Raw genomic sequence first — 21,994 nt, forward strand, 5'->3', positions numbered from 1 at the left:
AAAACCATGGTTCTACATTTAACACATCGCCTTAAAAATAAACATTTGACTTTTCTTTGTCTTCAATTTAGAAGTATATACTTAATAGCTGTAAGTGAGCCACTGAATATGTCTGCTGTATTAATCTCCTTCCTCCATGAAGCATGTTTATGGACCACATGCATTTTTCTTTACAAAAATTTAAAAGTATGAAGTTTGTGCACTACTCTACAAGTTTCCCTTTTGCTGTTTGCCCAGTGGAAGACTACTCATGGGATTGCCACTTTGACTGCTAGTCTGTATTACAAACTTTGCATAGGAAAGCACTTCAGGAACTAAACCTTAGCACATCTGAAATTTTTTACAAATAAGATCCTAATTTCGACTGAAAATCTGAGTCATCTGCTATTTAATATTTCACTATGAAATTGAAACTAGGGCCAGTGATTAAAATATATCTCACTATCTTTTATGTATCCCAAAGATGCTAAAGAAAGAATAAACACTATCAAATAAACAATGACACAATGGTTTATCACTTAGAGTTTTATACTTATCGGAAGAGCTGTGTTAAATGAATTTATTCAGTTTTTAAAATTATACTCCATTTTTCTTTATTTAAAAAATAAAGGAGTAAGTTAAGGAATTTCCAAAACTTCTAAAGGAAAGTTTGGGTCTGACACTTTAGAATAGCATTTGACTCAGTGTCATAGATATGGATTTAAAAACATTACCACCAACTGGGCACTGTGGTTCACATCTGTAATCCCAGCACTTTGGGAGGCCAAGGTGGGGAGATCACTTGAGGTTAGGAGTTCGAGACAGCCTGGCCAACATGATGAAACTTTGTCTCTACTAAAAACATAAAAATCAGCCAGGCATGGTGGCGGGCACCTGTAATCTTAGCTCCTCAGGAGGCTGAAGCAGGAAAAATCACTTGAACCCTAGAGATGGAGGTTGCAGTGGGCCTAGATGCTGTCACTGCACTCTAGCCTGGGCTACAGAGAGAGATTCCATGTCTAAATAAATGAATAAATAAATAAGTAGTTATGAAGTCTTTGCCTATGCCTATAACCTGAATGTTATTGCCTAGGTTTTCTTCTAGGGTTTTTATGGTATTAGGTCTTATGTTTAAATCTTTAATCCATCTGGAGTTAATTTTTGTAGATGGTATAAGGAAGGGATCCAGTTTCAGCTTTCTGCATATGGCTAGCCAGTTTTCTCAACACTGTTTATTAAATAGGGAATCCTTTCTTCATTGCTTGTTTTTGTCAGGTTTGTCAAAGATCAGATGGTTGTAGATGCGTGGCATTGCTTCCAGGACCTCTGTTCTGTTCCATTGTTCTATATCTTTTGGTACCAGTACCATGCTGTTTGGATTACTGTAGCTTTGTAGTATAGTTTGAAGTCAGGTAACCTGATATCCCCAGCTTTGTTTTCTTGCTTAGGATTGTCTTGGCTATGTGGGTTCTCTTTTGGTTCCATATGAAGTTTGAAGTGCTTTTGTCCAATTCTGTGAAGAAATTCAATGGTAGCTTGATGGGAATAGCATAGAATCTATAAATTACTTTGGGCACTATGGCCATTTTCACTGTATTGATTCTTCTTAACCATGAGCATGGAATGTTTTTCCCTCTGTTTGTGTCCTCTCTTATTTCCTTGAGCAGTGGTTTGTAGTTCTCCTTGAAGAGGTGCTTCACATCCCTTGTTAGTTGTATTCCTAGGTAATTTGGTCTCTTTGTAACAATTGTGAATGGGAGTTCACTCATGATTTGACTCTCTGTTTTTCTGTTATTTGTGTATAGGAATGCTTGTGATTTTTGCATGTTGATTTTGCATCCTGAGACTTGGATGAAGTTGGTTATCAGCTTAAGGAGATTTTGGCCTGAGATGATGGGGTCCTCTAAATATATAATCATGTCATCTGCAAATAGAGAGAATTTGAATTCCTCTTTTCCTAATTGAATACCCTTTATTTCTTTTTCTTGCCTGATTGCCCTGGCCAGAACTTCCAATATTATGTTGAATAGGAGTGGTGAGAGAGGACATCCTTGTCTTGTGCCAGTTTTCAAAGGGGTTGCTTCCAGTTTTTGCCCATTCAGTATGATATTGGCTGTGGGTTTACAAAAGCCAAAATAGACAAATGGAATCTAATTAAGCTAAGAGCTTCTGCACAGCAAAAGAAACTATCGTTAGACTGAACCGGCAACCAACAGAATGGGAAAAAATTTTTGCAATCTACCCATCTGACAAAGGGCTGATATCCAGAATCTACAAAGAACTTAAACAAATTTACAAGAGAAAAACCAAACTACCCCATCAAAAAGTGGGGGAAGTAAATGAACAGACACTTCTCAAAAGAAGACATTGATGTAGCCAACAGACATATGAAAAAAAGCTCCTCATCACTGGTCATTAGAGAAATGCAAAGCAAAACCGCATTGAGATACAATCTCATGCCTGTTAGAATGGTGATCATTAGAAAATCAGGAGACAACAGATACTGGAGAAAATGTGGAGAAATAGGAAGACTTTTACACTGTTAGTAGGAGGGTAAATTAGTTCAATTATTGTGAAAGACAATGTGGTGATTCCTCAAGGATCTGGAACTGGAAATACCATTTGACCCAGCAATTCCATCACTGGGTTTATACATAAAGGATTATAAAACATTCAGCTATAAAGACACATGCAAAGGTATGTTTACTGCAGCACTGTTCACGATAGCAAAGACTTAGAACCAACCCCAATGCCCATCAAAGATAGACTGAATAAAGAAAATATGGCACATATACACCATGGAATACTATGCAACCATAAAAAAGAATGAATTCATGTTCTTTGCAGGGATATGGATGAATCTGGAAACCATCATTCTCAGCAAACTGACACAAGAACAGAAAATCAAACACCCCACGTTCTCTCTCATAAGTGGGTGTTGAACAATGAGAACACATGGACACAGGGAGGGGAATATCACACACTGGGGCCTGTCAGGTGTTAGCGGGGTTAAGGAAGGGATAGCAGGGGATGGGGGATTGGGGAAAGCTAACTTTGGGAGAAATACCTAACATAGATGATGGGGTGATGGAGGCAGCAAAACACCATGGCACGGGTATACCAATGTAACAGACCTGCATGTTCTGCACATGTACCCCAGAACTTAAAGTATAATAATAATAAATGAATAAATAGATAGATAAATGAATAAATAATAAAATAAAAACATCACTACCAACAGCAACACTTTGGTACTCTGTCCTGTTAGAAACATTGAGATAAACCAAACCATGAAAAAGTGCTTATCTTATATCTACTTAATTTTCTTCATAGCTACTCTGTGGTTTTTGTTGTTTGGACTCTCTTGATCTTACCAGACAGTGTCAGTGGGAGATTTTCAAATGGCAACCAGGATTCATAGTGTTTCTTCAATTAATCTATAAATAATTTGTTATTTAAAATGTATAAGGATAATCTTTGTCCAGTCATGCCACTAGAAATAAGAAATAAGTTTGTTTATGTACAGTGGTACCTGCACCATGGCTGCTAACTGGTTGATAACAACAGTGAGGGGTCAGCAATTTTAGGATATATCCTGATTATAGGTATGTTAAATGTTTTAAGAACGCAAATCTCATACTCATTGTTGTAGATAAGGTAGACTTGCAGGTTGTAAATTTAGTGGGCAAATATAAAAAAAAACAAGGAATCTACCCAGTCTCAAAGTTGTCTGCCTAAAAGATATTTATTCATCACAGAGGAAAAAATAATATTTACAATGGGAAACCCTATAGAAACTTCTCTGAGTGAATACTGTCAATATTATTATTGGTAAGACATAGTGACATCATGAACTTCTTGATATAATGGAATTAGAAGAATCTACTCATGAAAAAACATGAGAAAATTTGAATTGAGGAACATTCTAAAAAGAAGTACTTTTCAAAAGTGTTAAGATCATGAAAGATAAAATAAGAGCAAAGAACTGTCATAGGTTGGAGGAAACTAAAAAGAAAAGCAATTAAATAGGGCCGGGCGCGGGGGCTCACGCCTGTAATCCCAGTACTTTGGGAGGCCGAAGCGGGTGGATCACGAGGTCAAGAGATCGAGACCATCCTGGTCAACATGGTGAAACCCCGTCTCTACTAATACAAAAAATTAGCTGGGTGTGGTGGCGCGTCCCTGTAATCCCAGCTACTCAGGAGGCTGAGGCAGGAGAATTGCCTGAACCCAGGAGGCGGAGGTTGCAGTGAGCCGAGATCGCGCCATTGAACTCCAGCCTGGGTAACAAGAGCGAAACTCCGTCTCAAAAAAAAAAAATATATACAATTGGATCCCAGAGAGTATCATGGAACAGAAGTAAGATATTAATAAACAACAGGGGAACAGGGGAAATATATATTAACTTTAGGGAAATCCAGATGAGGGGTATATAGGTACTGTTATTTTTCCAACTTTTCTATATGTCTAAAATTAGTTTAAAATTAAAAATAATAAAAATATTATGCATTGTGGAATTGATGAATTACATAATTTGGGGAGACATTTTTTATAATTCAGAAATTTTTTCTGATATAATAATACTTTTCTTAGGAAAATGGCAAACATCTTTACAAATATGTTACAGTTTAAAGTATTATATGTTTAGACTTGGCAATCCTAAAATAGAATTCAATTCAATATGTAAGAATCTGTACTATCATTCTATAGAACACTCCGGTATTCACTTTTTTTTCCTGAAAGATAACACATTAAAGCTTTTCCTTCTAACACAAGCTAGTACCAACTTTTAACTTTTATAATTTGCTACACATTACTGTAGCAACTGGCACAAAGGAATTTCTAAACCAGTCTAATAATTATAAATACAGTTCAAAAAATCTGTGAAATGAGCATGGAATGTCTGCCAATTTTTTTTTTTTTTTAAGAAAAAAAGTGAAAGCTTTTTTTTCAATAACTGATTTATGTCTTCAAAAATGGCATATTCTTAGAGAATAACTGAGGCAGAAACTTACTTGAAGAGAGAGGAGAGTCTTGCTGCTTGCCCCAATCCACTTTCTGGTTTGTGTATAAATATATTAGGTGGCTTTAAGAATCCACTGGCTTTTTACATTTGTCTTTCAAAGTGATGCATTTTCTTGGCTTTCAATGTATTGAAGTATATAAGTTAAAAGATGTCAGGTTGACAGTCTCTATGTAAAATCTATCACTGTTTTTCTTATTCTCTATCAAACAACAAGTATTCATTCTAAGTATGACTAATCAAATAATAGATTTCTGTGGATTAGTGAATTTTATAATTGTAGAGCCAGAAATTATAAAGACTGCAGAGTTCTCTGCTACCCATTTTCAAGGTTGATTTCAGCATTACTTTTTTGAGCATCTAATAAGAATAATTAGCATTACTATACTTACTGTGCACAGCATCAATTATTATGCTGCGTTATTTAATTTAATATCTATTAGGCAGATAACATTATTACTACAATATTAGAGATTATAAAATTTATGTTTATAAATATTAAGGAATTTATCTAAGGTCACTCAGGCAGGTTTCAAACCTAGGAAATTTAGTTTCAGAGCCCACATCCTTAACCCCTGCACCACACTGTAAGCAGGAGTTTAACATTCAAAGATGGGTAAAAAGGTAGTGTAGCCTTTAAGAAATTCAGAGATGAAAGGTTAAATCCTCTTGTTTACACAAAACACGTGTTGTGGAAGCAACGAAGCTTGAGTGCCTCCGGTTAACCATAAAATTAACTAGAATTTGCATTTCTTCCCAGGCCATGCTATGAGCATCAAGCTGTGTATCCAGCTATTACTGTGTAGCAAACTACCCAAAATTCATCTTCACTTAGTAAGTGTTTATGATTGCCCAGAAATCCATGGGTTTTCTGAGAAGTGCTTGAGCTTTGAATCAGGCTTGGCTAATCTGAGCTGGCTGACTTATCCATCTAAGTTCTGATAGCCTTGCTGGGCTCTGGGTTGCCTTAAGCCCATGACCGCCTATTGAATAGATGTCAACTGGGGCAGAGAGAGTAATTGGGCCTCATACCTTTAATCATCTAATAGGCTAAATTAGCCTTGCTCACATCATGATCCAGAATTTTAAGTAAGAATGCAAAACCTCTTGAGATGAAGGTTCAGAATAGGCAAACCGTCATTTCTACCACATTTTATTGGCCAAAGCAAGCAACAAGGGTAGGCTAGATCCAAAGTGAGGATAAATAAATTCTGTGTTTTGATGAGAGTAGCAGTAAAATCACATTTCAAAGGATATCTGAAGAACTCAGGGTATATTTGTAATTAGCTTCACATACACACACAAACACATGCACACATACATACACACATACACACCCCGCTTACATAACGTGTCTGTCTTTTATATGGATATTTTATGACCTCATCACCTGAATGAAAACTCCTTCCTGAACTGCACAATATTCTTCCTTTTTACTTTTCATCTGTCCACACATACTCTAGATGTTTTATATGAGAATCCTCTAATACTGATCTGCTTTTCGGACACAAATAAAATAACTCAATTTGCAGTTGTAACTTTTATGTTAAGGTGAAAACTAGAAGGTAGACCCTGGAGGCTGATCAGTTAGTCTCAAATGTTCTGTGTAGAAATGTTGTGGGTTTGATGACAGTAAGGCCTTTCTGGATATTTAAGATACCCTGCACTCCAGGAATACAGGTCATACTTTTGTAGGCCTGCTTTAGCATAGCTTATTTGCCTGAAGAATCAGGAAAGTTTGATATCACCTACTTTCCACTGGCTTAATCTCTTCTTGTAAGTGGACAAGGTTGGTCTACTTCTGCTAAGTGCCCTGTATTAGTTAATCTATACACAATGCTTTGTGTAACTGCCAATAATTACCATGATTTAGGTACTATTCTGACTTTATTGATGGAAAAGTAAAGTTTAGGGCAGTTAAGTAATTGTCTTGGATGCAGTTAATTTTTAAGCAGAGTTTGAACTCAAATTTATTTAACATAAAAGTTTATTTCCTAAGAATGAAGTGGTACTGTGGAAACCTTGGGCCAATTGATTAGAATAATTTACAGTTCTGTTTAAGAAAAACAAATATATAAAGTCATATCTGGCCTGGTGTGGTGGTGGCTCACGCCTGTAATCCCAGCACTCTGGGAGGCAAGGTAAGCGGAACACTTGGGGTCAGGAGTTTGAGACCAGTCTGGCCAACATGGTGAAACCTCTTCTTTTTGAAAAATAAAGAAAATTAGCTGGGCATAGTGGCGTGTGCCTGCAGTCCCAGCTACTCGGATGCTTGAGGCAGGATAATCGCTTGAACCTGAGAGGTGGAGGTTGCAGTGAGCGGCTATTGCACTATTGCACTCCAGCCTGGGTGACAAAGTGAGACTCTGAATCACATAAATAAAATGATGGAAACTTTAAAAAAAAGGTCGCATCTGTCTTACAGATTCAAAGCTTATAATTTATGATTGAAGACAATTTATTATTTAATGGTGGAACATAATTTTTTAGATGTTCTGAATAAAATCTAGGCCTCAACTTTCTAATGGAGTAAATTGACCTGTTACTTAACCTAGTTATGTTTGCCCCCTTTTATTTATCCTATGTGGCTATCATAACTACATTTTTTACCTATTTTTTGGATTCTGCATTTTCTCCTTAACGAACTAATCACTGATTTGTAATACTGGTTTAAATGTGAAGTAACATTTCATTTTTATGGAGAAATCTCACATCTTGAGCATTCATATCTTGAAATATCATTCTTGTTTTGTTTGTTTGTAGTTGTTATTTTATTTAGTTTATACAGATATTTATCCTAAGTAGTAGAATGTATTTTAGCCATATCATTCAGCTATATGGACTGGTAATGATTTAGTTTATTTATTATAGAATGAGGAATCTAGCTCATAGAGGTTGTTAATGTAAGAGTGGATGCCTTTAACAGCTATGTTGATCAGAACAATGAAAAATGTAATGGAATTTTTAAATTAAATATTTCCTCTTGTTGTAAAACTATTCCATACTGGTTATTGAATTAGTGAAGATTAAAGAACAAAGAATACAAATAAATTCCAGGAATTCAACATCCAGAAGTAATTCATAATATTTTGGGATATTTTCTTCCAGTATTTTTGTATAATTTTTTAAAAAATTGCATAGCTGACAAAAATATAAATATCCTATTTTTCTACAAATAATATAACATAAGTGTTTGCAGTATAACTAGGTTAAAGAGTAAAACATTCAAGGCATGAAATGAGGGAAGCACATAGTGTTACGTTCATCATTAGAATGAAAATTGTATAAACTTCATTTTCATTTACCAAAGGATCATTTATAGAAAGTCTGCTTTTTAGGCATTAGTACAAATGTGGAAACTTGATTTCTATCCTTTAAGGAACTCAGCATGGTCAAATTACAATGTCATGTGCTGGCTCACACATGTAATCTCAGCCCTTTAGAAGGCTGAGGAGGGAGGATTGTTTGAGCTTAGTAGTTTGAAATCAGCCTGGGCAATATATCGAGACCTCATATCTACTGAAAATCAGAACAATTATCTGAGCATAGTGGTGTGCACCTGTAGTCCCAGTTACTTAGGAGTCTGAGGTGGGAGGATTGCTTGAGTGCAAGAGACTGCGATTGTACTGTGGTTGATCATGCCATTGTACTCCAGACTGGGAGACAAATCAAGACCTTGTCTCAAAAAAAGAGAAAAATTACAAAGAAAAAAAACGCAATAGTAGAAATATCTACACAGTGGAATAGTATTCACCCATCAAAAAGGAATAAAATCCTGTCATTTGCAACAACATGGATTAACCTGGGAGACATGTTGCTAAGTGAGATAAGCCAGACACAGAAAGATAAATACCACCTGATGTCACTCAGGTGTGGAATCCAAAAAAGATAATCACATATAGTGGTTACCAGGGGATGGAGTGGTTGAAGGTGAATTGGGGAGATATTGATCAAAGGATACCAAATTTCAGCTAGACAAGAGGAAAAAGTTAAAGAGATCTATTATACAATATGGTGACTATGGTTAATAATATATTGTATTCTTGAAAAATGCTGTGTGAATGTAAAGTGTTCTCATCACAACCATGATAACTGTGAGATAAAGTATGTATTTGCTAACCAGATTTTGTCATTTCATTTCAAAACATCTACTATGTACAGTGAATACATACAGTTTTACCTGTAAATATAAAAAAAAAAAAACAAAGCTCAAAAAATAATAGAAGTATCTGTAGGGCTCTTGAATAACACAGAGGTTAAAATATTGTCTTGGAAATCAGGTATTATTAAACAATAGCTGTAACTTGGGAATCTCATCAATCATGATTTTGTGTAGGTATTATTTTGTTTGAGAAACAAACACATTGTAAACTTAAGTTCTCACTGTAATACATAAAAAAAAAAATCCAAGTGTTTCATGAAAGACCCAGAGGTTTTAATGTTTTACTGTTTGCAAAGAGAAGCCATAACATGCACTGACTTTTGTGATACTTTGCAGTATTTATGGGGTTCACCTCATTATTTATTTTGCTTCTATTCTTAGTAATCAGGGGGTTCCAACTTATTCCTCATTTTTTTCTGTTGTTTTTTTTTTTTTTGCCTCCTTTTTATAAAGCTGAATTCTGACAAATATTTGAAAAACAGATTGCAATCTGTGAAAAGAACATTTTCTCATCCACCAGTGCAGATACTGTGAATGGGCCATCAGGGAAATGTAGCTGGTGTTCTTCTAATACAGGGACTGTTTTGTTTTTTTTTTTCTTTTCTGATAAACAATATAAGCCATTGTATGGCTTTAGTAAGGGAAGAGGTCATCTTTTTTGGCCAACAGACAGTTTTAATACAGCTAAAGGCAACAACAAAGTGTTAGAAATTAGATTTTCAACAAAGTTGAACTGACATATTTCAGATTGAAACACGCATTTTGTCAAAGTGGATTTACTGTTCAGCATACATCTCAGCAAATTCACACACAACAGTAGTAGGAAAATTATCACATCACCATGTATATCTCATTGGGTTAGGGGTTATGACATTACGCAGGAGACACATTTCAATATCACTCTCCCCCATCTCTCTCAGCTTCTCCCTTCTACTCTAATCTGGGACCAGATAGTTACAATGTGTCTAAATTTTCTAAAGTTGAGTTTCTCTTTATGGGTAATCTGCTTGTTTAATGATAATGTTTTAGTGTCTATTAATAAAATGTGTGGAAAAGTACAGGAGGAAGATTATTGGTCCTGACATAGTCAAATTAGCAGTAACTTGAATAGGAAGTGATGTCATTAAATCTGAATTTAGCTATTATAACGTTCATACATTCAGGATTGATATTTACAAACCTTTATTGAACATTTACCATGCACTCAATTCTAGAAATGAAATGATGAATAAGACAGTCTTTACCTCAAAGTTCTATCAATGGTGCTGTGAATACAGGTATCCATTATATTTTGTTAATAATCCTTTAGGGCCAGGAATGATGGCTCACGCCTGTAATCCCACCACTTTGGGAGGCTGAGGTGGGCAGATCATGAGGTCAGAGTTTGAGACCAGCCTGGCCAACATGGTGAAACCCTGTCTCTACTAAAAATACAAAAATTAGCCTGGCATAGTGGTGGGCACCTGTAATCCCAGCTACTTGGGAGGCTGAGGCAGGAGAATCGCTTGAACCTGGGAGGCAGAGGTTGCAGTGAGCCAAGATCACGCCACTGCACTCCAGCGTGGGTGATAGAGAAAGACTTTATCTCAAAAAATGGTAATAATAATAATCCTATAATCCTTTAATTGATATATTAAACTGTTGGAAGAAATTATATATGCCACTTGAACATGCTAAATATGGGGTTTGGATTCCTGTCGACAGTTATTTAACAATAAAAATTTATATGATCAGAAATATATTTTGGCCAGAAAATTCTAACACAATGTAGAGGGTAGTTTAAAGGGTTTTATGGATGCTGAAATTAGGAAGACTGGCTAGAGGCTTTTGTTCTAGTGGCAGCAGGGCAAAGTCAAGGGTATATTCATTGTGGTTGGAAGGACATTAAGACTATAAGAGAAGAAGAAGAAAGGATGGAATATTTGTATTCTCTGAATACATTAAGTTGTTAATATTTGGGAAAAAAAGTGCTTCATAGGACACATAAATCTGTTATACATATTATTTTTTGCTAAACATCCAGGCAGCTTTCTTAATATTTAGCTTCATATATAGATTCTGATATAATTTTTTGGCCTATAACCTTATAAGATCACAAAGGTTTTGGGTATTCTGAAATCACTTGCCTATAGATTGAATACTTATTTCTCAGGTTAGTCTTGTGTGCACTGGTGGATCTTAGACTAACTTAAACTATGTAAATATATATTGTTAATTAAAATGAATGTTATTTATTGTTTAGTTATTTCTTGATTTGGATTTCCAAAATAAGTATTCTTTTAACATACAATTTTACCTAAAACTATTTTATATTTAGGTATAATTTTGTACTATGCAAGCATCATTTCGTAACTACTGTATTTGAATTTTGACCATATTAAAGATTAATTTCAATAAAATCCTTTAAATGAAAGAGGGCTAGCTAGAATCAATAACTATAGTATTCATTTATATTTATTATTTAAATTTTCAAATGGAAAGTTAATTTTTAAGAAGGTACTCATTATTAAAATTTGCTAAAAAATACATAGGCACATATAGTATCCTGCTGTTCTTAACATTCATTTTTGTTCGACTGTAACATAAACATCCTCTTTTTTCCTTTATTATAAATATAAATTCCATATTCATTTTCTGAAAACTCATTTTGGAAAGTGGAGGAAAAATGCTTTGTGTATATTATCTAACCCATTTTCAATTTTTCAAAACTTAAATAACATGACAGACTATAACCTTTTTCTTTGCTTTGGCCATGTGCATGTGTTCAGGTCTCACTTGGTGACGATTCAAGTGCTGCTTTGTGAGTCCACACAAACTGTTGGATACTTAATTAGTGAGCCAACAAGTATATGTTTGAATGCTGACTATGTAGGCAGCATTGTGTTAATTTTTTTAAAATAAGGCATTTCATAATAATTTCTCTTTTTTTGGTTCAAAGAGAGTAGCCTGACCTTGTTTGGTTAACTGCTAGAGTTCACTTATTCAGAAATGTGTATTGTGTGCCTACCAGATACGAGGTAACATGTTAGATATCAAGAGTCTAGCACAGTTAGCAAGAGAAGGGAATATATGAAGAGAGTAACAATGTCTTGATAAGTGCTGTCACAAGGAAGAGAGAACTCTTTGATCCATAGAGGAGAGTGATTAACTTTGCTTAGGAGAACATGTCTAGTTCTTTATTACTTTAATGTAGTGAAAAATCCACTGCAATACTTATAAAAGGTCAGTGTATAAGGAAGCAAGGAATAGTTAAGAGCATTATGTCAGAAAATGAAATGTGAAAACTTAAAGCAACATTTTAAAAAATGTTTTTTACATGTGTTTTAAATTCTAAGATCAAGTGTAAGACCCACATAAAGTGAGTTCTGTTTTCATTGAATTCATTGAATTTCAGTCCCTGTCTTGGAAGAAAATCAACTAACAGAATAAATGTAATAAAAATTCAGACCCCTCAGTTGTCATAAGCAATTCGAAGAAGAGACGTTAATGTGGAATAATTGTATGGGCGTAATAACAGAAGCAGTCCACCATTCTGCATGAGTATGAAAGAAAGCCTAGCTGTAAATCCTACAGTAGGCAGAGAGAAGAAACACTTTACCTGGGACTAGCCGATTTAATTATTATCATTGACAAAGTGACATAACCAACTCATGCCTTGCTTCCTTTCCTTATAAAATTAAAAATATTTTCAAAATACTTCCATATCCAGTACTTTATTATTTTCAGTATAAGAAGGAGAAAATCAGTGGGGTTTCAGAAGCATTGTAGTGTGGAAAAAAAAATATGGAAGAAAAATCAAATCTTCAGTAGCAGAATTATCAGTAATTTAAGAATGTAGGACAATACCCCAGGAATTACAGAAAAATAAAACAAATATAAACATAAATATTTTTCCTTAACTGCTCCATCTTTACTACTATAAGCAATGTTATTTTAACTTTAATATTTTTGTTATTTCATGGCAGTTACTTTATTCTGACCTAGCTATATATTATGTTAATCTATTTAAAACTTTTATTTGGAATGTGATCCATATTAAGACTAAGGAATTAGTTCAGGAAATACAATGTTAAAAAAAGAAGGCAAACAAAATATCAACATTCATTGTCTTGACATATACACTTAGAGTTACTAGTCGATGCTTTTCAAGGTCAATTAATCAGTAAGGTAGTTAGTGCTATACTCCCTGCATTTTACCTGTGAGTGTACTGAGACACGGAGGCATTAAAATACCCTTCTTCTCTTTTTCTCTTCCTACTACCCTTCTGTGATAATCGATTGAGTTTCATCTCTGTAAATCCTGCAGTATTAAGGAAAAGCATTTTGCTATTGTTGGATTTGAAAACTGTTCTAAATATTCTCTGTTTTTAGGCAGTATACAGTGTAGTACAGGCCATAACAAATACCTGCACATAAACCAGTGTTTCACCAAAAGCCTCTGAAGTACTGTAATTTTTTCTTATTTCTCCTTCAATATACATAGCTCAGGTAGTCGTCCTTTAAGAAAGAGTACTTCCTTGATTCCACACCTTTGCCTCAAATCTTTATCACTTCTTTAGTTAAATAAAACTAAATTAATACTATTTAATGTCAAGGTCACCACCTGCAGGGGTCTTTCCTGCAGACCCTGACTCAGTGACAGATGAATGAAGTACACTGGCACACAGATACTAAGCCTTGCCATTTTGGCTGAGTGACCCCTTATAGACTCCCTGGAGAGCACTGTAAACCATTGCAACTGCCTACCCTCCTCAGCTAGTGAAACTTACATTTATTTAGTAAAGTTTAATTGACAAAGGCTTGAGTCAACACTACTAGAGTGAAAGATTAAAGCACAAGTTCTGATGCCTAAAGCAAACACCATTAGTAGATAATATCCCTGGCCAACCTTCCCCTGAGAGGACCATCCAGCTCAAAGGTTAGTTTTAAGACCACATGAGTAAACAAGTTAGTTAGGTAAACTCCCCACATACCTTAGCTATTTGCTTTACTTATTAACTAAATGTAAGGGAGATTTAGACTGCCTTCAGCCAAAACTTCCTCTGAAACTATGAAAAAACCCTTAGGTCTTCCAAAATGGTTTGAGACTATATTCTATACTTTTCTCTAATATTATTCCCTTAATATTTTTTGCCACCACCCTGAGTGAATTCCCAGAATTTAGTTTAAAATAAAGTCTTGTTTTAAAGTTTATATGTAGTCTGTTGCAACTGTATTTTCCTTTTCCCTTCACCCTTTGCTCAAATTAGCTCAGTATCCTCACTGCTCACTGATTGTCTTGTATACTATTGTCATGCTCACCTCTGTGCTATTAATCTTATTTCCCTTTTTTAATGGCATATATGTCATTTCTCTCAGCTCCAGCTCTATTCTTAGTTCTCATACAGTCATCCATGACCAAATTGTCTCTTCTGGCTTCCTGCAGCCAAGTACCTGGATCTAAACACTGCCTTCTAATGGCAAATGCTGTTTCCATGTTGAGCCTCGGTTATTGGCCTTCTCCCTTTCCCAAGCTTTTAGAAATGTAAAAATAGGGCTCACCTATTAATAAAATCATATTCTAGAGATTTTTAGAAGCCAAACCCATAATCACTGTATATAAACTAACAAAGCAGGAATCCTTTCTTTGGAAATATTCCCACTTGATACTGCAGTCATTATACCTGGGTATGGATTACACTTGAAGTAAAATGTATTGAGATTTTTGTGTCTGTGTGGTTGATAAAAAAATACATACTTATTTTTCATACTTATATATAACAGTACTATGTGGTATACAATGTTTGGTTTTTGCCTCTGCAGTTCCCTCCGTTAGTCTACTAGTTCTTGTACCTTGCATTCCATACTACATTTCTTTGCCAAGGAGATATATATGCCCAAGAAGATGAGTTTCTAAATCATTTTGAGCATATGTTAGCCATTTCAGTGTTTTACCTTAAACACTCAGGTGTAAGTGGAATTTTTGTATTGGATCTCCCATTAAACTGCAAATGGGAGCATTCAGCAAAACATTTGGCTGTTAAACATATGCCTTCAGCTATCCCGTGCTATCTTTTTCTAAATTTTATTCTTCCTTTTATATAGGTTGCTGAATTTGCAGCTTCTGTCTCCAGGATTTTTATCATCACAGCAAATCCACTGAAAATCTCCCTGCTGAGCATTGTTGCTTAAGTTTATAGCTTCTTTGATTAAATATGATTCAATTTGTGTAGTAGGGATTGAGCTCTTGTAACTCATAAGGAAAGGAATAGGGAAATATCTGATAATCAATGCATAGAAATATGTCTGTATGCTGTTTACAAAAAAAAAATTCATTGTTTTCTTGTATTCCAGATGGCATCATAAATGTTTAACTTTTTTTTTTAATGTTTAACTTTCAATGCAGTGCTACCAACATTTCCCAAACACCTGTTATGGTCAAGGTACCGTGTCAGTCACCATGGAGTGACAGGGATGAGAATGACATGGTATCTGCTCCTAAATAAGCAGAGTAAGTGACAGACATAGGCTGAATTGTCCAATTTCACTAGACAAAATGCAACCAGTATCAGAGTAAGATGATTAGTGGGAGTGGAGACCAGAAGCGAAAGCAATTGGTTCTGCTCGTGAAACCCTTGGTCACCTTTTGATTGCACAAAAGGGGGTATAAATAACAAAACAGTGTCATAAGTTTAACCAATAAACTGAAAACTGTAATGCCTACTCTAGTCTCCTAAAAATATAAAACATGAGTGTTTGCTGATGTCACATATAACACATGTGGCTGCATGCCCTGAAGAGCTAATATATTTCTTCATTCACAGCATACACCAAAAAATAAAATTTGAATTCTAAACCTTAAGTTATACACCATGTGTCATTTCAGTGTTTTAGTGGTTAGTAAAACACATACCTTGCAGTACATGGTGTACCTTTTCTTCTCAATTCTCAAGGTTTTATTTATATTCCCAAAATGGAGCAGAGTATCAGGTTATTTTATATTTTTGAAATAGAAAGTCTGAATTAGTGTGTGGAAAGACAGCACAATGCATACATATATTTTATGTACTTAAAAATACCTCTCAGGTTACTTTTGTAGGTCACCTAGTCTAAATACAGCTAGGTCTCTGAGTTAAGATTACCAGTGAAGATCACCTATTTCAGAAAATAAAAGTGAGAAGACCTTTTTCAAGTCTTTTTGCTCATACCAGCCCCACCACAGCCTGTACATAGTCCCTGTGAATTTTGTTCCTGAGTTGTTCATTGACAGGATGATGAAAGATAATTTAAGAAATCTTTGTCTTTTACATCTTTTGTTAGTTGTATTCCTAGGTATTTTATTCTCTTTGTAGCACTTGTGAATGGGAGTTTGCTCTTGATTTGGCTCTCTTTAAGTCTGTTATTGGTATATAGGAATGCTTGTGATTTTTGCCCATTGATTTTGTATCCTGAGACTTTGCTGGAGTTGCTTATCAGTTTGAGAAGATTTTGGGCTGAGACGATGGGGTCTTCTAGATATACAATCATATCATCTGCAAATAGAGACAATTCGACTTCCTCCTTTCCTAATCGAAAGCCTGAGTCCTGTCCTCTTGCTCTCCTCCTCGGGCAGCATGAGCTTCACCACTCACTCCACCTTCTCTACCAACTGCCGGTTCGTGGGCTCCGTCCGGGTGCCTAGCTACGACACCCTGCCGGTCAGCAGCATGGCCAGCGTCTATGCAGGCACTGGGGGCTCTGGTTCCCGCATTTCCCTGTCACACTCCGCCAGCTTCCAGAGTGACATGGAGGTGGGGGGCCTGGCCGCAGGGATGGCTGGGGGTCTGGCAGGAATGGGAGGCATCCAGAACGAGAAGGAGACCGTGCAAAGCCTGAACGACCGCCTGGCCTCCTACCTGGACAGAGTGAGGAGCTTGGAGACTGAGAACCGGAAGCTGGAGAGCAAAATCCGGGAGCACCTGGAGAAGAAGGGACCCCAGGTCAGAGACTGGGGCCATTACTTCAAGACCATCGAGGACCTGAGGGCTCAGATCTTCCAAATACTGTGGACAATGCCCGCATCATTCTGCAGATTGACAATGCCCGTCTTGCTGATGATGACTTTAGAGTCCAGTATGAGACAGAGCTGGCCATGCGCCAGTCTGTGGAGAGCGACATCCATGGGCTCCGCAAGGTCATTGATGACACTAATGTCGCTCGGCTGCGGCCAGAGATAGAGATCAAGGCTCTCAAGGAGGAGCTGCTCTTCATGAAGAAGAACCATGAAAGAGGAAGTAAAAGGCCTACAAGCCCAGATTGCCAGCTCTGGGTTGACCGTGGAGGTAGATGTCCCCAAATCTCAAGACCTTGCCAAGATCGTGGCAGAAATCCGGGCTCCATATGACAAGCTGGCTCGGAAGAACCAGAGGAGCTGGACAAGTACTAGAATCAAGCTGATTGAGGAGATCCCCATAGTGGTCACCACACAATCCACTGAGATTGAAGCTGCTGAGATGACACTTACAGGGCTGAGACGTACAGTTCAGTCCTTGGAGATCGACCTGGACTCCATGAGAAATACGAAGATCAGCTTGGAGAATAACCTGAGGGAGATGGAGGCCCACTACGCCCTGCAGATGGAGCAGCCCAACGGGATCCTTCTGCACTTGGAGTCAGAGCTGGCACAGACCCGAGCAGAAGGACAGCGCCAGACCCAAGAGTACGAGGCGCTGCTGCTCATCAAGGTCAAGTTTGAGGCTGAGATCGCCACCTATCGCCACCTGCTGGAAGATGGCGAGGACTTCAGTTTTAGCGATGTCCTGGACAGCAGCAACTCCATGCAAACCATCCAGAAGACTACCACCCGCCGGATAGTGGATGGCAAAGTGGTTTCTGAGACCAACGACACCAAAGTTCTGAGACATTAGGCCAGCAGAAGCAGGGAACCCTTTGGGGAGCAGGAGGCCAATAAAAAGTTCAGAGGTTAAAAAAAAAAAAGAAAAGAAATCTTTGTCTTAATGTAATTTTTGCTTGAGGTACCTTTTAGAATATTCCTTGGTCCTCTACAAAAGAGCTCAAACACTTTGTTCAGATATAAGTAATAAGAGATGCTGCATAAAATATGATTAAGAGTGAGGACTTTGGAGCTCACTGCCTTCATTCATAATGCCAGCTCAGCCACTTATAGCTTTGGGACCATGAGTAAGTTCCTAAGCTTCTCTATCTTCTGGTTCTCAGTTTCCTTATCTTCCAAATGGGGATAATAATGACTATTTTCTAGAGTTATTGTGAGGACTAAATAAAGTTAATGTATATAAGGCATGCAAAGCAGTAATTGGCATATAATAATATTCTATAATTATTTTTTATAATTTTAAATTTTATTAAAGATTATAGAGTTGATATACAGGTTTGTTACATGAGTATATTATGTGACGCTGAGGTTTCAGCTATAAATGATCCCATCACTCAGGAAATGAGCATAGTACCAAATAAGTGTTTTTTTAGCCCATGCTTCCCTCCCCCCTCGATAGTCATCTTCAGGCTCTGTTGCTCTGTTGTTTCTATCTTTATGTCTATGTGTATTCAATGTTTAGATTACTCTTACAAAGAGGAAACATGCAGTGTTCAGCATTCAGTTTTCTGTTTCTGCGTCAATTCGCTTAGGATTATGGCCTCCGACTGTATCCACGTTGCTGCAAAGAACATGATTTCATACTATACATATATATGTATATACACACACTATATATATAGTGTGTGTGTATACATATACACACATATATACACACTATATGTGTATGTGTGTATGTATGTGTGTGTGTGTGTGTGTATATATATAGTGTCTTTATCCAGCCCACCATTCATGGGCAGACACCTAGGTTGTGAGCCTTGTCTGGTGAGGGAGAGTAAAGCAACTTACTACTCCTGGGCATCCTGACTGTGGCCTCTACTGGGGCTGTGGTAGCTGAGGCAGAGCTGCTCTGGGGTCCAAGGCCTGTGGAGGTCTCTGTAGACTTTCAACTCTCTGTCTGTCTAGAGATCTAGGGATGCCATGTAATTCTCTCGTTTGCAGTATTGCACAGGTCTCTGTGGAAAGTGGATCTCCTGCGGGTTCTCACTTACCCTTTCCTCCTCTTGGGAAGCCTCTCCTGACTTCCTCACTGATCCCAGATAGGCTACTGCCTAGCTTTGCTCTTCTCTGTTCTCTGTCTCACCTTGCTGCCTTGATGCATACTAATGTGTTTTCTTACATCATTGGCTTGCAGGGTTATTGTTTACTAGCCACCTTGTTCCCTCTTCACGACAGTGGTGCACACTAGCTGATTCTAGTCCACCATGTTGACTGCCCTCCCATTATTATTTTTAATATTGCTATTACTGCTATCAGTCTGAAATGTCACAACACATCTTTGCACTCCCTGATAAATAGTAAATTTCTTGGGAAAGCAAAATTATTTTTCTCTTTTTGCTTTGATATCAAAAAGCTGTGAGTCAGTGTCTGTGATGACTTTGGTAACTTGTATGGGATGAGGGCCTTATATATCTGTGCTTGAGTTTCCTTCTTATTTCAGTCTTTATTGTTTATATGGATTTTCTCTAGATTTGTTTTTATACCTTTATTTGTATTTTTAATTATGTTCTATGTGTAAAGTGACTCAGATTCTTCCTTAAATTATATAGTATGATAAACAACATGCACAAAAAAGCAAGCTATTCAAATTAATCCTGAATAATTTCAGTAACAACATATTTGGAAATGAAAGTAAAAATAAAATACATGTTTTGAATGTCTAACCTTCTATTTTAAAATCTTATAATTATGCCACAAGATAAATAGAAAGTGAAGGCATCAGAAATGTTTAGAGATGGAGTGAAGTGCAGTGTCAGTCTATCTGATTTGTTTGCATTCCTGTGAGATTCAGGTCACAAAAGCTATGTGAACAAACTACAGAAGAAAACACAAAGACACTAGTAAGTTGTAGCCACTAAAGATGATCTACTCATATATAGAAAGGGTAAATAGTTGAGTTTTTGGCTATTAAAATTTGCTGGTCAGTTGTTGCCTCCTTATGAACAAGAAACATTTCATTTACATTTTATTATGCCATTTTGAGAAACCAGTTTTATGAAAAAAATATATTTCTTAAAAATAAGATTGATAGCTATTTATGAAGTGGCTAATTATGTTTTTTGTTGATATGAAAGTCTTGGTTAATGTAAGAATTTGGATGTTTGTGATCAGGTTATTAATCTTTTTTATAAGTTGGCAAAATTACTATACTTGTTTATTTTCTCTTTTTCTGGCAACCTTATTGGAGTAAAAATATAAAACATTTTGTCAATTTACGTCTTTTATTTTCGTAAAGATCTACAGTAAAAGACTGAAAGAAGACAATGATAATTTTGAACATTTAGACATTCTACTTTAGTGTTCCTGGTCAGTGTATACACTGTGAAAGATGGAGACCATGAGCAATCACTTGACTGACGGTCTCATATTGAGAGTTGTAGTTTATCTAGCTGAAAATCTCTGAATTGAGTGACTGATGTGCATCCCTATTCATCTTGCTTCCTCCCCCTCTGGGATACCTGGGAAATCCAAGAGCTTTTGGTGTAGTAGCAACTACTATTTAAGGGAAATGAATGAGTTCTATTTACAAACACCGAGAAGATGGCACTTTACCTATGTTTTAGGTTTGCAATTCAACAAATGAAGAATTTATTGGAAGAGCCTGCTTCTTAGCTAAGGAATTTATATGTCAGAACTAGAATCTCTGAAGTAAAATATTTTAACAAGACTTATGGAAATGAATACTTTAGACATGGTATTATATTAGGTATTGAGAAAGTATACAGAGAGAATAGAGAGCTAGAAATTAGAAAAGTAGAATTGACCATTGTGTGTTATAAAGAAGATGTCATGGCCATGCTTGAGCATGTGATGAAGAGGGTTTAGGAATTTTGGTGTGCATTAGAAAAGCAATGCAAATGAAAGATTCTACACTGAGTAGAGCAAATGCTTCATAGTGGATTTCAGAAGTATGAAATTCTAATAAAGTAGATGGTAATTAGTGCTTCCAATTATGAGGATAGTGAGCATAGGCTGGCATCTCCCCTCTGAAGCCAGAAATTTGGTATGAGACTCTTCAAGTAGAAGAGGAAGCCAGACCTTACAAGCATTACCCTATTTTTTTTTTTAATCTATAGGTTGTGCTGGTAGAGAACAGTTCACTATAGTTGACATTGACTTTGTATAGACCAGGGGTCAGCAAATTGTGATCTGTGAGCCAAATCTGACCTGCCATCTATTTTGTAAATAAAGTTTTACTAGAACACAGCTGCATTCATTTTTATATATTGTCTATAGCTGCTTTTGGACTACAGTAGCAGAATTGAGTGGTTGTAACAGAGGCCTCATGATCTATAAAGCTTAAAGCATTTATTGTCTGGCCCTCTATAAAAAAAGTTTGCTGACTCCTGATATAAAAGCAATGCAGAAAGCATGTGTTGAATGCTCAAACATATTTAATATTTAGGCAAACCTTTCAAGAATTATTTTTTATTTCTATGAATTTATGCGGTACAAATGCAATTTAGTTATTTGCATAGATTTTGTAATGGTTAAGTCAGGTAACGTAGGGTATCCTTAACCCAAGTAATATAACTTTTACCCATTAAGTAATTTATTATCCACCCTTGGCTCATTCTCTCACCCTTCTGTGTCTCCATTTTCTATCATTCCACACTCTATGTCCGCCTTTCAAGAATTATTAAGTCCTATTGCACTCCAAATCATTCTGCTGGTTTGTGAAGAGTGGGTGATAATACCAAAACAAACCAGAGAATCATCTTTAAAAACTGTTAAGAGA

At 36.3% G+C, this 21,994-nt stretch overlaps 1 non-coding gene and 1 pseudogene across 2 annotated transcripts in view; both read left to right on the forward strand.

Annotated features, from left to right (window-relative positions):
- Positions 1-21,994, forward strand: part of LOC105718789 (uncharacterized) — a 929,644-nt gene that overhangs the window by 185,378 nt on the left and 722,272 nt on the right. The gene's annotated exons all lie outside the window — the stretch shown is intronic.
- Positions 16,757-18,049, forward strand: LOC105718791 (keratin, type I cytoskeletal 18-like; annotated as a pseudogene).

This window comes from Aotus nancymaae, unplaced genomic scaffold (assembly GCF_030222135.1).
Source record: "Aotus nancymaae isolate 86718 unplaced genomic scaffold, 86718_ANA_hifiasm-v0.15.2.pri h1tg000003l, whole genome shotgun sequence".
In the NCBI taxonomy this organism is placed as follows: domain Eukaryota; kingdom Metazoa; phylum Chordata; class Mammalia; order Primates; family Aotidae; genus Aotus; species Aotus nancymaae.